Source organism: Rana temporaria, chromosome 3, assembly GCF_905171775.1.
Source record: "Rana temporaria chromosome 3, aRanTem1.1, whole genome shotgun sequence".
In the NCBI taxonomy this organism is placed as follows: domain Eukaryota; kingdom Metazoa; phylum Chordata; class Amphibia; order Anura; family Ranidae; genus Rana; species Rana temporaria.
Window position 1 is genome coordinate 267314078 of NC_053491.1, and position 18224 is coordinate 267332301.

Consider the following 18224-nt stretch of genomic DNA (forward strand, 5'->3'; position numbering starts at 1 on the left):
AAAATTGGTGCAGGAACTACTTTTTTAAATCGGTGCGGTGTCGCAAAATTGGTGTTGCACCTGCCCATAGTAAAATACAAATCACGAGGCAAGTGAGTGATTTAAACAGCATCTTTCTTGTCCTGGAGCCAATGACAATAAAAAAAAAATGATATTGTCCACTGTAGTTTGCAATCTGTCAGCGCTCACTGAAATAACAGAGTGGATCAGAAGGTCTTTATTTTTTGCTACATTGTCAACAGCCGTGTAACACATGTGTAACCATTATAAGCCGCACAGTATTAATTATTCCTCAAGGGTATTGCAACAACCTTGATGTTGGCAGATCAGCAACATATAAATTGCATTTTGTATCTCATAACAGCATAAAATTCAATGTAGATAAGCCTCTAGCAATTCTACCCCATTGCCTGAGCACAATGGTGACTGCCAACGTCAGAAAGATGTCAAGAATTCCAGAGTCAGGACTTTCCTGCCAGTCACTGTCCAATCTTACAATATAGAAGTGAACTGAATGTGACAGTTTGATGAGCACTTGGGTTACTATAAAAGAGCGTGTTCTAGGAAGGAAGATTACATCACATACATTTCATACTAAAGGCTGTCTGCTGAACAAATGGCAGCATAGAAACTCGTGTGACGTGGAATTACAATTCCAAATAAGAATATTTTTCTAAAGTCATTTTTACGTTTTCAAATCAGCAAGAATGCCTTGCTTGTGTCCATAGCCATATGTCACAAATGAGATGAAACCTACTAAATAAAACAAAGACATGTATCCTCAAATAGCTCCCAGATCTGCAGAGTATAATTGACTCTGGCATTTCAGTCAGCACTGCACTGTGAGCTCTTAGGCTGGGTTCACACTACGGTTTTCCCGTCCGTCAGCCGCATACGATTTCAGTATTGAAAACGTACGGGCACGGACGGGAAAACGTATAGATAGAGAATGCATTGCAAATCGTATGCACTCAGATGCATCCGGGTGCGTACGATTTGCTGGCAAAACGTTTTTTAAACGTACGCAAAACCGTGTTCAACCACGGTTTTGCGGTCGTTTTTAAAACAGTATGGCAACCGCATACGTTTTCCTTTAACATTAATGTCAATGGAAAACGTACATATGTGCGGTTCCATACGTTCCCGTCCGTTTCAGCCGCATACGGTTTTACATATAAATCGTATGCGGCTGACGGACGGGAAAACCGTAGTGTGAACCCAGCCTTAGCTTGTTTTCTCTAGTCCACAGCAAAATAGAGGCCCATTTGCTGTTCTGCATCCAACCTAAAAAAAAAGAAGAATGCCGAGATGAAAGATGACTTGGGTTTAAACATGCTCATTATTTACAAAGCATCTCGTCATCCTGCATAGGAGAAAAAAAAGGAAACTTCTTAATCTGCTTGTTTTTGGCAGAATCTCAGAATGTTGACTTCTAAAATTCAAGGTACCAAGAAGCCTTGCTTGGCTAGTCATCTATAGTACTTGCTTAGATATTTTAATTTCTAACCTGTATTAGAAAAAAAACAAAAAACGTTTCATTAGTTGACAAGTACTGTGAATAGAAGAAGGTCCTGGACTGCCGCACTCCTTAAAACAATGTCTATATTTGTACAAATAAAATCCAAAACAACCAAAGCAATACAGTCAAAACATGGTGAACAGCAAGAAAAAGGTGGCTGACGTGTTTCACATCATGTGATGCTTACTCATGAGTGATAGCGGCCCTGCAGGACAGTGATCTTCTGTAATCAGGAGCAGTGATCAGTGTTGTGTCACTTGTAGCCCAGCGCCCCCCACAGTTAGAATCACTCCCAAGAACACACACAAACCCTTCATCGCCCCCTAGCGTTTAACCCCTTTCCTACCAGTGTCATTTACACAGTAATCAGTGCATTTTTATAGCACCGATCGCTGTATAAATGACAATGGTCGCAAAATATAGTGTCAAAAGTGTCCGATGTGTTCGCCATAATGTCGCAGTCACGATAAAAAAAAAAAAAAAAAAAAAAAAACTCATAGATCGCCGCCATTACTAATTATAATTAATAAAAATACCATTAAACTATCCCTTATTTTGTAGACACTAACTTTTGTATAAACCAATATACACGTATTGTGTTTTTTTTTTAACAAAAAATATAAATGCATAGCTGCCTAAACTGAAAAATAAATTTTTAAAGATATTTTTTGGGGAGATTATAGCAAAAAGTAAAAATATAGCTTTTTACTCAAAATTGGTCGCTCTTATTCATAGCGCAAAAAAAAAAAAAAAAAAACGCAGAAGTTATCAAATACCACCAAAAGAAAGCTCAATTTGTGGGATATAAAAAAAAAATTGTTTGGGCGCAACATCGCACGCGCAATTGTCAGTTAAAGCGGCGCAGTGCCGAATCACAAGAAAGTGCTGTCAGGAAGGGGGTAAATTCTTCCAAGGCTGAAGTGGTTAAAATTGAACTTTATGCTGGGAAAATAGAAGAGGACAGGCAGGATTTTTTAATGCATGCTTTGTCTCTTTGGCAATGCCGAATCTGACCCAAGTCTCACAAATGCATGGGAGTGACATCATTCCCACCGGGCCAATGACAGTGGGCAGCGATTGAGACCCAGAAGCCGGCCACCCGAAGAGGACAGTGGTGGGGAGCTCAGGCCATTTTCTGCAATAGGGCACTGCGTCACTTAAACCACTTGCTTACTGGGCACTTAAACCCCCCTACTGTCCAGCCCAATTTTCAGCGCTGATGCACTTTGAATGACAATTGTGCGGTCATACAACACTGTACCCAAATTAAATTATTTTTTTCACACAAATATAGCTTTCTTTTGGTGGCATTTAATCACAACCGTGGTTTTTATTTTTTGCCAAACAAAAAAAAAAAAAAGATGGAAAAGTTTAAAAAAAAAAAAAGTCATGTTTGTTTCATTTTTTATTATAAAATTTTGCAAACAGGTAATTTTTCTCCTTCATTGATATGCACTGATGAGGCGGCACTGAAAGGCACAGATAAGGTGGCGCTGGTAGGCAGTACTGACAGGTAGAACACATGGGCACAGATGAACTGGGTGATTGGCTTTTTTTTCTCCTCACACCATCAGTGTGAGGAGAAAAAAAATAGCCAATTACCAACTCTGTTTATATCACATGATCAGCTGTCATTGGCTGACAGCTGATCACGTAGTAAGGGTTCGGGATTGACCCCTTACTCCGATCTGGACCCTGACAATTACAGACTCCTAAAAGCAGAAGTATGATCGGATTTGTAGTTTCATCACAGCTGGAGTGCTGAGGTTGCATACCCCTTCAAGGGAACAAGATTTGTTTTAGGGCAACAAACACTTGAACTAGCGTTTTGTGGAATGCTAGAGTTCCTCCAGAGGTTGCTAGTAGCAATTAACGATTTTTGCCACTTAGACAATTTGTTGCTGAAACCAAGGATCTTTAAAGCCATCTGTAAGGAGGGGATTATTACCAATGACCACAAAAGTAAGGTGAATTCTTCCCCTTGACCATCACACTAAAGTAGTGTGCACAGTGGTTAAAGGATCACTAAAGGAAAATATTTTTTTAGCCAAATAGCTTCCTTTACCTTACTGCAGTACTGGTTTCATGTCCTTATTGTTCGTTTTTGCTTTGAAGTTGCTGTAATTCTGCTGTGATCTCCACACTTCCTGCTTGTCTGGCTCCTTATGAAAAATCTCATGGGAGCTTTTCACTGTGGTCCAAGTTGTGTGTCTAAAACTCCTCAGAACCAATCAGATTCATTTTAAAAACAAAACACTGCCCTGGATTTGTTTGTTTTTGTTCTGTGTCTCTCTCTACTTCACAGAAACATGAAACCAGTTTAAAAGTGAAAGTGAAACTAGAGGCACATTATATGATTGATTTTTATGTATTTTTAATTATTTTTAAAAGGAATCAGTTAACTTTTATGTCTCTATACCCTGTAAACAGTCATTTCATCAACATTTTTTTTTTCCTTTAGTGACCCTTTAAGTGGTCAGCACTTCTACCTAGCAGCACTAGGGTCATTGGTTCAGATCCCTGCCTGAAGTTTGCATGTTCTCCCTGTGCAAGAATTCCTTCCACACTCCAAAGACACGCTCATAGGTCAAATAGTTCCTGTCTAAATTGGCCATCGTATGTATGAGAGTTAGGGACCTTGGATTGTAAGCTCCTTGAGGACAAGTAAAGATTTGAATGTACAATATATGTAAAGTGCTGCATAAATTGATGGTGCTATATGTAAACTATAAAATGCAGTAACTTTTGGCAAGAGTTCGCCGAGACCAGAAGATTTCAAGGTCTCCTTCATATTAAAAAGGTTGAATAAACTAGCCATACCACACACTGCACTACAAAATTCACACAGACAACTCCCAGCAAGTAAACCCTATAAACAAAAATAAAACAAGCATGTACAAGCAAGACCGTCTACATTTATGGATTGTTTTTAGCAAATAGACAATATCATGTTTAATAACGGACCTTTGTTTTCTATGACAAAACAAAATGCAGTAACTGTTAGTCGGTTCACAGAGGCGACTCGTCAGGCGACTAAGCCGCCTGACAAGTCGCACTCCGCACGGTTTAATGGAACTGTTCTGTTTCCCCGAAAATAAGCCTGGGTCTTATATTATTTTGGCAGCCAAAAACACGCTAGGGCTTATTTTCGGGGTAGGTCTTATGCCATGTGCTGTCTTCTCTCTCCCATGCCTGTCAGAAATCCCATGTGGAACCGTGTAAAGTGCTTGTAAAATCCTAGAATCCACTCATACAGCACCACATATTGCAGAATGTGTATGTCTCTGCAATCCATTAGTGCCACATACCTTCTTATAGTGCTGGGCACATCTGTAAGCCGCCGGAGCTCTCTTCCCCTCTTCGAGCACTGCAGAGGGAGGGAGGGGGGCCTGACATCCCCTGCTGACAGCTTGCAGAAGAGCAGAGTGACATCAGCTGAGCGCCGCCCGGCGCTTCCATGGCCAGCCGAAGCCCTCATCCGGGCTCCAAGCACTGCAGAGGGAGGGGGGCCCAACATCCCCCGCTGACAGCTTGCAGAAGAGCAGAGCGACATCAGCTGAGCGCCGCTTCTGTGCCCCATCGGAAGCCTCCTCCCAGCTCTGAGAACTGCAGAGGGAGGGGGGCTTGAGATTCCCCACTGACAGCTGAGAGAAGAGGAGAGCAGCAATCAGCTGAAAGCAGCGGGAGGTCGGCTCTATGCCGAAGGTATTTGGCACAACTAGATCGCATAAACACACACAGTCTACACTTAACACTGTAATAGAGTGGACTCTAGTATTTCAACAGCACTTTAAACTAGGGCTTATTGTCGGGGTAGGGCTTATATTGCAGCCCTTCCCGAAAATCACATTAGGTCTTATTTTCGGGGTAGGTCTTATTTTCAGGGAAACATGGTAATAGGAGCGACTCAAGTCGCTCAGACTTAGAAAAAGGTTCTTGTACGACTTTGGGGGCGACTTGCATTTACTTCAAAACAGAAGTGATTTTTGCAAGTTGCCTTTGAAGTGGCCCTGAAAGTCGTGCCGCCCTTATGTGAACTGGGTCTCAGCAATTAATAATTGGTTTACTGTCTTGACTATAAAACTGCTTAAAGGCAACATTTGATTGGTTGCTCTGTTCTACTGCATGGTATTACCCTCTGCATCAAATCAAGTAATTACAAGTCATTTGATCTAACATGAAAACAGATACATCAAAAGGAGTAAAATCATTAACTGCAAAATGATGCATTCGTGATCAGACTACCATTATTAAACGACCGACATTACAGTTTACCTAAAAAAAACAGATGACCACTTCATGGCAATAGGGTTTTTCAAACTGCGATTCATAAATAACGTCTAGATAACAGGGTCACAGATAACCCTGCCAGACATGATCATTGCATCTAGGCCTGCTATGGTCAAGTCACTCCCACCCAGGAGCTGCTCCCCCTCCCCTCAATATGGAACAGAAGTGGCAGTCAATGTGTTAAATTGCTGACCTAATCTCCCAAGCACTCCATTCCTCAGGCTCAGTAGTCAAGAAATTTGCTTTCACAGTTGTGTATGATCAGGATGATGTAAATGGCAATATGCAAATAGGCGCTGCAGAAAAGGAACACCAGACTTAGACGTTATTGGCAATTCCCCGGGTCACACCACCCAAATCAGCCTCTCTTGTGAGAGGATTGTGCTTCTATTCAAAGGACTAAGTGAAAAACCGAGCCTTCTCAGCTCACAAAGACTGCTACTGTGAAACAAAACAATCCTTTCAGATGGAGAGAGAATTATCAGGAACCTTGGATCGGGGTTACATTGGGATGTTATTGCAGTACAGCCCATCAGGAGTGTGAGGCTGCAGAATGAGTACACCATTTCCTGCTCTCCGATTGGCTGGAATCTATGTCAGTGCTCAGCTACAACTGTCATCCTTAAAATCCCTTGTGAGCTGTAAGCGCATAGCCTCTGACCCTCATTACCCAGACCTCATACTTACTCACAGGTAAATATGAACACTGATAAATATGCCATACTCCCCTCATTATGGTACTACAGTCTGCCCATTTCTTTTGAATGCATTATATGAAAATATGATTTTAATAAAGGTCATTATACTGACATTTTTTTCATTTTGTTATTTTGTGTGTGCAATGCAAAGTAGAAACATTTTATAACAAATGAACCAGTCCAGTAGCCATGATAAATTGCCATAAAATATACTTGCATGACGGGGTTACATGAAGAAATTCAAGCACGCGTTGTAATCCCAGCACCTATCTAGCTGATCATTCACTGCTCAAGGCATATGATGCAGTTTGATGTGCACCTTGAATATCCAAATGCTGCTGCTCTGCTGCCTTCTGTACTGATAAAGCACAAAGGAATGCACATTAGGATACTCCAAGCACAGCTTTTACTTCTTTATCTTAAGAGCCCATTCATACCTCTCCACTGCAGAGCATTGTAGGAACGTGTTCATTGGCGCAATGTCTCAGCGCATGCTACCCGTCTTGCATTGGCACTCAATTGTCAATGGCAGTCTAACACATTAACAACTTAAGACCCGGACCATTCGGCTGGCCAATGACCATAGCACTTTTTGCGATTCGCACACTGCTTTGCTTTAACTGACAATTGTGCGGTCATGCGACGTGGCTCCCAAATAAAATTGACTTTTTACCCACAAAGAGCTTTTTTGGTAATATTTGATCGCCTGTTTTTTTGGGCTATAAACAAATAGTGACAATTTTGAAAAAAGCAATATTTACTTTTTGCTATAATAAAATATCCCCCAAAAATATATATTACAAATTTCTTCATCAGTTTAGGCCGATATATACTTCTACATTTTATTTTTATTTTTTTACCAAAAATAACGCAATAAGAATTTCATTGGTTTGCGCAAAAAGTTATAGCGTCTACAAAAAAGTGGAGAGTTTTATGGCATTTTTATAAAAAAAAATTTGGGCAGCAATCAGCGATTTTTATCCTGACTGCGACATTATGGCAGACACATCGGAGACATGAGCCATTTTGGGACCATTGCCATCAGTGCTATAAATATGTACTGGCAGTGAAAGGTTAACCAGTAGGGGGCGCTAAAAGGGTTAAGTGTGTCCTAGGGAGTGCTTTTAACTGTAGGAGGGATGGGCTTTGTGTGACATGACACTGATCACCGCTTCAGATTACAGGGAGCTGTGATCAGTGTCCTGCCAATAGGAAGAATGGGGAAATGCTTGTTTACATTAGCATTTCTCCATTCTTCCTCTCCATGAGACGATCACGGGTATTCCGGCAGACAGAGTCTGCGGGACCCATGGTAGGACTAACAAAGCATTGCGGCGAGCGTACGCACCCACAATGCCGCATCTTAAAGGGGGCATACAGGTACGTCCATCTGCCCAAAGGAGCCATTGTGCCGACAGAGTTGTGCGCTGGTCCTTAAGTGGTTAATCCAAAGCACCTCCAACATGCACACGTTGCAGCAAGCCACAACAGAAAGGGTGAGATTTATTAAAACTGGTACACAGAATCTAGTAGAGTCATGCATGGTAGCCAATCAGCTTCTAGGTTTTAGGGGATATTCACACTGAATACAGGGTTTGAAATCGTGCGAGTTCAGCTGAATTCGCACAATTTTGGGAGCGAGTTAAAGGACATCTGTGCAGGTTCATGCAGAGATGTCTACTGAAATCGCCCCAAAGTCACCAAAAGTAGTGCAGGAAATAGATGCGATGCAACAAAGCTGGCATCGCACTAATAGTCCCGACTGAGATAATGACATTGCCAGCAATAGACTGAGATTTGGCATTTGATTTAACATGTCAAATTATGCCGATGTGAACGGAGGCAAAGTGTCAAATCCTAATTGAACAAGTTAGAAGCCGATTGGTTACTATGCACAGCTGCACCAGATTGTGTGCTCCAGTTTTAGTAAATCTCCCTCACCGTAACACTATCGTGTGTTGTACAGTATGCATTCGAAGAGTGGTGCATGTCTGATATTATTGCCCACTTTGGTGCATTGGCAGCCCATTCATTTAAATAAGGTGCCTTAAAGTGATTCTAAAGCAGGGGTCTTCAAACTACGGCCCTCCAGTTCAGGAACTACAATTCCCATCATGTCTAGTCATGTCTGTGAATGTCAGAGTTTTACAATGCCTCATGGGATGTGTAGTTCCACAACAGCTGGAGGGCCATAGTTTGAGGATCCCTGTTCTAAAGGTTGTAATTAAAAAATTTGAGCTTATTGCTGGTTGTCCTGGCCTCTTGCTATGGGGGCACTCTAGCAGGCTCGCTCCTGAGCAGTGCTCTGAAGGGATATTGTCCATTCACACAGAGTGCGGATCAGCCCTGTTCTCTCCTCATTGGCTCACTTGCTGTGATTGACAGCAGGAGGTGCCAATGGCTCCCAATGCTGTGTGAGCCGAGAGAGAGAGACACACACACACGACTCAGAAGAGCCGCTGCTCTCATGCATATCATTGGATCGAGATGGGGCTTAGGCAAGTATAAAAGGGGGATATGGGAAAACAAAACAGAGGGCGCACCAGCCTAGTGCATTATCCTAAAACCATGTTTTGTTTTTGTTTTTTAAGTGGCGAGTACTATATTCACAAACCAGCAGATACTTTAAAGCTTGTCATAACATAGCAAAAACCTTCAAGACCTTGATACATCTCATTAAAAGGACAACAAATCCAACAGGCTAAGGAGGCACTTCCCTCTTTCTCAGAGCAAATGTTCCATCTATGCCTGCTCTAGGAACAACTGTACAATTTTAAGTTTTGGTTACAATTGCCAACATGAGTTTATCTACTTTGATTGGACACAGATGGCAATAAAAACGAGAGGTTCTAACCCTCCACCAACCTACCCAAAATACACACATGTAAACATGTTAATGCTATGTACACTGACAGGTGTAAAAAGCAGTCAGAAGACATTAGAACAAAGACAAAACACATTTGGATGCTGAAGTAAAAACTCTACCAAACCACACACGTTAGTAAATTCAGTGTACCGTATGTATTCTGGAGCCTGTAATCCCATGTCCGCATAGTGCACACCTAGTAGAAACTCTGCAGATTCAATTTGTTTGTGTGCCTATGACTAATGCTGTGTACAGGCATATTCCTTAGGGCTTGTTCACATGGTCCGCAGACCTTGCCGCCTGAATGCCTGTTTGTCAGTATACCAGGCATTTTGAATGGGGATACTGGGCTGCATCTGTAAACCTAGTGTTGTGGTTGTAGTGCGGCCCCCCTTCACTCGAATGGTTTGCATTTGGTGGCGGTAATGCTCACCGAATGCATCAAAGGACGGTGTTGCCAACCTACCAGATTAAAATTTACTGGCACAAAACCCAAAATCTCCATCGGAGTTGCACACAGACGATAGGAATTTCCCATCTTTTTTCCCCCTCATCGGAAAAAAATAAAACATGTTCCATTTCTAAACACCAACGGAAAAAAGTCTGATGGGGCATACACACGATCTGATTTTTTTCATCGGAAATTCCAATCATGTGTACGCGGCATAAGTGTTACGCTAGAATTTCAGTCCAATTTTTATATAATCAGTAATTCATTATTTACAAGTGATAAAGTATCCCACTTCATTTTCTGTCCCATAGCCATAGCTGGAAGTGCCCTCAAAAGTGAGGTAATCCTAGTTGTCACCAGAAATAGTGTCCCCATTGGAGGATTTCCCCCTCTATTCCTGTTTTGGTGACTACACAAATGTCAGGACTTTTAGTGATGGTATACAAGACAAATAGAGAGTTTGTAGGGTTCATTTACTAAAACTGAAGCGTGCAAAATCTAGTGCAGCGCTGCATAGAAAGCCATCAGTTTAGTTTTTTTTTTTTACAAAGCTTAATTGAACAAGCCGAAGTTAGAAGCCGATTGGCTACCGTGTGCAGCTGCACCAGATTTTTCAACACCATTTGTAGTAAATCAACCCCTGTATCTCCCCAACAGGAGCAAGGACAGCATTAAAAATCTGTCTGGTGTTCCAATTCTTCACTCCAAACAAAACAAAAAAAAGAAATATATACACATATGTAACGGACATATGCATGCTGCCGGGACAGTTATAATCTTCATGCAGGGAGGACTACAGGGAACTGCATGGCTTGTCGCAATTGGATGTACCACATTGTATTCTGAGCTCAAAGGGTTAATTGGACAAGTCTTTCACTGCTGAATGCTAAAGTACCCTTCGCATAGCTAATGAGAACTCTTTTGTGTAGGTAACAGCCCCCCTGTGAGGTGTATGCTGATGGGGATTATGTGTGAGTGATAATTGTTTTAAAGGTTAATTGAATTCTATTGTCTGATCAAGTTAAGTTTAGGAGCCAAAATGTCTAGCAGCTGATTGGCTCAAGGAAATGTCATTTGTTTCTGTACAGTTTGTAACCAGATATAAGGAGGAAAAATGTGGCATTAAAGGTCAGTCCTGCTCGACTCTGCAAACGTAGCCCGTCTCGTTTCTTGAAAGGGCGTTCGATGGGATATACCGGCGGTACCTGCATATCGCAGCTTGCCAGGGAAAAGGACGTCTCCAACGGCTGAGACCCTCTCACCAAAAAAAAAGAAATATATACACATACATTTACCAAAAGTATTGGGACACATGCCTTTACGCACATGAACTTTAATGAAATCCCAGTCTTAGTCCATAGGGTTCAATATTGAGTTGGCCCACCCTTTACAGCTATACCAGCTTCAACTCCTCTGGGAAGGCTGTCCACAAGGCTTAGGAGTGTGTCTATGGGAATGTTTGACCATTCTTTCAGAAGCGCATCTTTTTTTGAAAAATATTTTTATTGAAGAATTTTCAAACACAAGACATAGTACAGTTAGACAATACAGGACATGGACAGCTCAACGTCATACAGTTCTTCATGAGATACAGCTGATACATCAGCAAGACCGTAACCCTTGCAAGCTAGACATGGTAACATACTGAGGTTTGTATCAACCGACATATTCAAGGGAGGAGGTGGTGGGGGGGGGGAGGGGAAAGTCTCATCCACCTAGAAGAAGAAAAGCAAAGAAAAAAGAGAGAAAAAAGAAAGGAATGAAAGAATGTCTTATCCAGCAGTCTCTGGCTCCTCCACCCAGACCCGCCATATCTTTTCATATTTTTGCGGACATCCGCGGTTGGCATATGTGTCTTTATATAGGGGAAGGCTGTTGTTTACCAGGCGCCGCCACTGTACCAGGGATGGGGGTGAGGGTTTTTTCCAATGCATGGCCACATTTTTACGGGCATAGAAGAGCAGTACGCTCACTAGTGTGCGTTTGGCTGAGGTTCGGACAACGTTGTCTATGATGCCCAGAAGGCATACCTCCATAGTCAAGGGCAAGTTAGTCCCAGCAATTTTGTTGGTCAGTTCCAGCACCGCCTCCCAATAATGCACCACCTCTGGGCACTGCCAGAAAATATGCGAAAAGTCGCCTGGGGAGGTGCCACAGCGCCAACACTCCTGTGAGTGCGTGGGGTTCATTTTGTGCAGCCTGTGGGGGGTAAAGTATGCCCTATGCACTATTTTGTATTGCACCAGCCTGTCACGAACTGACACCAACGTGGAGAAGGGAAGGTCCCAAATGTCATCCCAGTCGTCTGCATCTAGTGTGGGAATGTCCGTTTGCCACCTGGCTCGCAGCCCGTCAAGGGGAGGGAGGGACACAAAGAGTAGGAAGGAGTATACGTGCGAGGTGGGCTTCACACCACAGTCAAATCTAAGTGTCCTCTCCAACTCCGACTGGGCCACGATACAGGAGGACAAAGGGAACTGCGCTGAGAAAGCGTGTGATAGTTGTAAGTAACGAAAACGATAGTGAGAGGGCAGATTAAATTCAGATGAAAGCTCGGCAAAGGTTTTCAGCGCGTTCTGCGAAACAATATGCGATATCAGTTTCACGCCATGCTTTGACCATGCAAGGGGATCTAATAGTCTGTAAAAATGGTCCAAGGAAGGGTTTTTCCAGATCGGGGCATTGGGTGAAATTTCAGTGGGCTTACATTTTTCAATGGCCAGGCCGGTTCGCCATGCCCGCAGGGTGGTGGTCATAGAGGGGGTCAGAGAGTAAGGCGCGCGGGGGCCCCTGAAAAGCAAATGCTGAAGGGCCTCCATCGAGCCAACCACCGATGCCTCAAGAGCAGTGGAGGTATTCGTACCATCCGGCTTCAGCCACCAGGCCGCCGTTACCAGCTGGGCGGCGAGGTAGTACTTGTGGCAGTCAGGGAATGCCATCCCACCCTGCGTTCGTGGCCTCATTAAGGTAGATAATTTGTACCTCGGTGAAGAGGTCCCCCAGATAAAGGAGGAAAAAAAGCCGATTTAATCTAGTAAAAAAGGACTTAGGCACCCACTGCGGCGAGTGGCGGAAGAGGTAGAGAAGCCTGGGGACTATTTTCATTTTGAGGAGATTCACCCTTCCCCATACCGATAGAGGAAGGTGACCCCATGCCTTAAATTTGGACTGGGCGTCTACCAAAACAGGGGAGAGATTAAGGGGGATAAAATCAGAGGCCGAGGTAGAAACCTGTACTCCCAAGTATTTAAACGTGTCTACCCAGCATAGGGAGTTGTCCTGAGGGGAGGTAGATCTGGCAGCCTGGTCTATTGGGAAAAGGAGGGATTTGGACCAGTTCACTCTGAGTCCTGTGACCAGGGCGAACGTGTTCAGTACAGATAGAGCACCCTGCAGGGAGGGGCCAGCGTCATTTAGGAAAAGCAGCATGTCATCAGCGTATAAGGCCACCCTCTCCTCCAGCAGACCCACCCTAAGTCCCCTAATGTGACAGGATGTGCGTAATGCCTCTGCTACTGGTTCGATGGCAAGGGCGAATAAAGCCGGGGAAAGAGGGCAGCCCTGCCTAGTGCCACGGGAAAGCTGAAAGGGGGCGGAAACACCACCACCCAGGCGTACCGACGAAGTAGGGGCCCTGTAGATTACCTGTAACCAAGTTATAAAGAGTAATGGAAATCCCATCCGGCGCAGAGTCTCCCATAGGAAAGGCCACTCGACCGTGTCAAAGGCCTTTTCTACATCTAGCGAGGCCACAGTCCTCGTTCCGGTATTAATGTGTCGGGTATGAATGTTAGTGAAGAGCCTCCGGAGATTAACGTCCGTAGACCTTCTGGGCATAAACCCCGTCTGGTCAGAGTCTATTACCGTGGGCAACATGGGGTATAACCGCAGGGCTAACAACTTGGTGAGTACTTTAAAGTCAGTGTTCAGTAGTGCAATAGGGCGATAGGAGCCACAGGAAGTGGGGTCTTTGGGGGGCTTATATATCAGTGTCAGGTGGGCATGGTACATAGAGACTGGGAGATTGCCGTCAGCCAAACACGTGGTGTAGAGCTGAGCCAACAGGGGCGCCAGTAGGCTGGCATGGGCCCTATAGAAGTCTAGGGGGAGCCCATCCGGTCCGGGCGCCTTGCCCGGCGGGAAGGACTGGATGGCATTTTGGACCTCGAGAGCTGTAAATGGTTGTGTCAGGGCCTCCCTCTCCTGGTCGGAGAGCCAGCCCAGCGCCAAAGGATCTAGTAGGTCATTTAGCGTCTCGGGCCGGAAATCCGCCGGCAGCCCAGATGAGTAGAGGGTTCCATAAAAGTCCCTAAAGGTCTGCAGTATGTCCTGAGGGGAGGACACAGTTCCCCCCCCCCCCTGGGGTCTGGAGGAGAGATATAGTCGTGAGAGGCTGATCATGTTGAGCTAACATGGCCAGAAATCGTCCATTTCTGTCACCCTGTTCAAAGACCCTCTGCCTGCCCTTGTGCATTTCCAGACGAGTGGCCTCGGCCACGTGGAGGTGTAAGTCACGCTGGGCCGCCATCATCAGCTCAAAGTGATCCGACGAGGGGTCAGCATTGTATGTTGCAGTGCGGTCTGTAACCATTTGTTCTAACTCGCTCAGCTGTGACGAAAGCTGTTTTTTGACACTGGCTATAGAGGAGATGTATTGCCCCCTTGTAAATGCCTTAAAGGTATCCCAGACTACGGCCGGGGGGGCCGTATCAGCATTTCTCTCCCAGAATTCAGTCAGTAGGGGGGGTACAGTAGCGGCCACGTCTGGATGATTCACCCACTGCACGCCTAGTCTCCAAAGAGCGGCACACCGCGAGGCCGGAGAGCGGAGCACCACCCTCAGCGGGCTATGATCCGACAGACCGCTAGGAAGATAGTCCGCCTCCAACACATCCGCTAACAGTGCGGGATTGGAGAAGGCCAAATCTATCCGGGACGCGGTCTTGTAGGACGCAGAGTAGCAGGAATATGCACGTACATCCGGGTGCTTCCACCTCCAGACCTCCTCCAAACCCACCGCCTGAGCCCAGGCCAGTAGGTCGGAGGACCGGGATTTCGGCGGGGTAGGTCTGTCTAGTTCTTGGGACAAGATGGCATTAAAATCCCCCATCACCATAATCTTCCCCGGACAGAATGGCGCAATCTTATTCAACACATCATATAATAGTTCTGAAGAGAAGGGAGGGGGAATATATAAATTGACAACAATGTACCTCTGTGACCACAATGTAAAGACAAGTACCACATATTTACCCAAGGGGTCCGTGCGGACTTCTTCAATTACACAGGGAAAATTCTTATGGATAAGGATTGTCACCCCCCTGGCATAAGTGGAATATGTAGCATGTATCGCTCGCTGGACCCAGGGTTTTTTAAGGGTCAGGATCTTGCTGCCCATGAGGTGAGTCTCCTGGAGTAAGATTAGTTGTGCTGGGCGGGACTTCAAGTACTGAAAAAGGGTGGCTCTTTTGAACTTGGAGTTCAGACCCCTGACATTCCAAGACAGGATAGAAAATGAGTCAGACGGGCGGTCAGCCATCTGGCCGAGGGGGTGGGGGGAGGACAGGATATAAACATAGGAGCACCCCGAGACACCTCAGGAACAGCAAGACCTTGAGTACATCACAAATCATGTCAATAAAACCCGTGCAGGGCACCATCTGTACAGAGCACAAGACATTGAGCATAACATACACATTTAACACAAAAAACAACAACAAACTTCCCAGGCACCGGGTGCCTATCCGACTATGTCCCATCCCTCCCGCAACTGCATGAGGGGTGGGAATAGTTTTCCCCCAAACTAGAACAGTCAAAAACCTAGGGTGTAAATGAGCCCTCAAACTCGGGCCCTACACGGCATCCGCGAGGCTGCCCTCTCACGGCTAAGGCCTTCGGTCAATGTTCATAGACACAGCGCCCAAGTAGGACAGGGCACTCGAGAACAAAAAAAACAAAAAAAAACAAAAACAAAAAAAAAAAAGTAGGGCAAAAATAAAATTCAGAACAAGAAAAATAAGAATCCGCATAGAACACAAGTGCAGGGGGGGGGGGTTTGACGGCCTCCGCGCGTCGCAGTTCTTGAACTTCTGAGCGGTGCGCCTCCATGTCGGCGCGCTGAGCTACCAACTCTATATGGTAGTATGGGCAGATTCCCCATCTGGGCAGGGTATAGGGGCCAAGGCTCGGGGGTAACGACACTCGGAGTGAAATGCCACGGTGCGCGAGCAAAATCAGCACAGCAGAAGGAAAAAAGGTGAATAAATTGAAAAACAAAAAAAAAGGGAAAAAAAAAAGGGGGAAGCAAATAAGATGTATGTGCTTATATAACAAGAGGGGTATGGGGAACCGGATCCCAGTCCACAGTGTAGAGTGAAAACTATTGGGGGACACAGAAACAGTTCTCTCCCCGCAGCAGCAGGATCAGGGACCAAGAGCAGCATCAGTCAGCAGAGAACGGATGGTGGTGGCACAGCGGAAAGAGGGAGAACCACAGAGCAGTGCATCAGGGTGAGGAAGGGGAGAACCGACCATCATCGAGATCTCAGAGGCCATATTCTGTTACCACAAACCAAGGATAAGTCCCCACCACAGTGAAGGGGTGGATGGGGGAAGGGGTGACCCAGGGAAAAAGCAGAAACTAGCCGCCATACTTGCCACGAGGTACATGTCATCCGCGGGCCTCAAGCCACGACATAGCCGCGTCCGGGTCTGTGAAAAAGCGCGTGCGATCCCCATCTATCACCCGCAGTTTGCTGGGGTACAGCAGGCTGAATTTAAGGCCTTGGTCTCGCAGACTTCTCCGTACCTCTGTGAAGGAGCGACGCTGGCGTTGCACCTCAGGAGAGTAGTCCGGGAACAGCATGATTCTAGCTCCCTCATACATCAGATCCCTCTTTTCTCTGGCCGCCGCCAGGATGCGATCTCTGTCCCGGTAGTTCAATAGGCGAAGCAGGAAAGGCCGCGGGGGGGCCCCTGGAACCGGAGGTTTAGGAGGAACCCTGTGTGCCCGCTCGACCACAAACGTGGGAGGCATAGCTGGTAGGCCTAGCAGGGAGATGAGGAAGGTTTCTGTGAATTCCGCAGGCTTGGGCCCTTCCGCCCGCTCCGGGAGGCCCAGGACCCTGATGTTGTTCCTCCTGAGCCTATTCTCCGTGTCGATGGATTTCTCCTGTAGGGCTCTAACCTGCATCTGTAGGGCATGAAGATCCCTGGAGTCGGCCCTTGTAGAGTCCTCAAGCTGAGAGATGCGGCCCTCCGCCTCCACGAACCGGGCCCTAAATTTGTCCATGTCATGTCTGATGAGGCTGACATCCGCCACTAGATGGTCAATTTTCACCATCACGGAGTCCCGGCCCTCCTTGATGGCTGCTAGGAGTTCAGCATGAGAGGCGGCATGGGATGCCGATGGATTAGGCAGGGGTGGAAAGTCGACGGACATCTCCAGGGCTGCGAGCCTCGTGGGCAAGATGGCCGCCTCGGCCTGGGCTCCAGGCGTCGAGGACGAACGGAGCTTGCCCGGCGACAGCGGAGGGGCTCGCGGGGTACCGGGTGCCTTCTTCCGCCCCAGGGTGCCTGCGAGACGGGTGTTGGATGCAGGAATCTGCGCTGGAAATCAGTCAGGATAAGGGTAAGAGCGGAGCTCAGCTAACGCACGTCTGCTTCCTTTCACATCCCGGCCACGCCCCATCTCAGAAGCGCATCTTTGAGGTCAGGTACTGATGTGGATTAGAAGACCTGGCTCGCATTCTCTGCTCCAATTCATCCCAAAGGTGTTCTATTGGGTTGAGGTCAGGATTCTGTGCAGGGCAGTCATGTTCCTCCACCCCAAACTCGCTCACCCATGTCTTTATGGACCTTGCTTTGTGCACTGGTGCACAGTCATGTTGGAACAGGTAGGGGGCCATCCCCAAACTGTTCCCACAAAGTTAGGAGCATGAATTTGTCCAAAACGTCTTGGTACGCTGATGCCTTAAGTGTTCCCTTCACTGAAACCAAGGGACCCAGCTTAACCCCTGAAAAACAACCCTGCACCATAATTCCCCTCCACTAAATGATTTGGTCCAGTGCACAAAGCAAGGTCCATAAAGACATGGATGAGAGAGTTTGGTGTGGAGGAAATTTACTGGCCTGCACATAGTCCTGACCTCAACCAGATAGAACACCTTTGGAATGAATTAGAGCGCAGACTGAGCCAGGCCTTCTCATTTAACAGTGCCTGACCTCAGAAATGCTGTTATAGCGGCAAAGGGTGGGCCAACTCAATATTTAACCTATGGACCAAGGCTGGGATGCCATTAAAGTTATTGTGCATGGAAAGGCAGGTGTCCCAATACTTTTGTTAATAAAGTGTATATCTCTACACATACACAGTATCTCACAAAGTACACCCCTCATATT

General features: G+C 45.8%; 1 protein-coding gene across 5 annotated transcripts in view; it reads right to left on the reverse strand.

The window, feature by feature from the left end:
* Nucleotides 1-18224, reverse strand: part of ACSL6 (acyl-CoA synthetase long chain family member 6) — a 324620-nt gene that overhangs the window by 165287 nt on the left and 141109 nt on the right. The window lies entirely within an intron of this gene.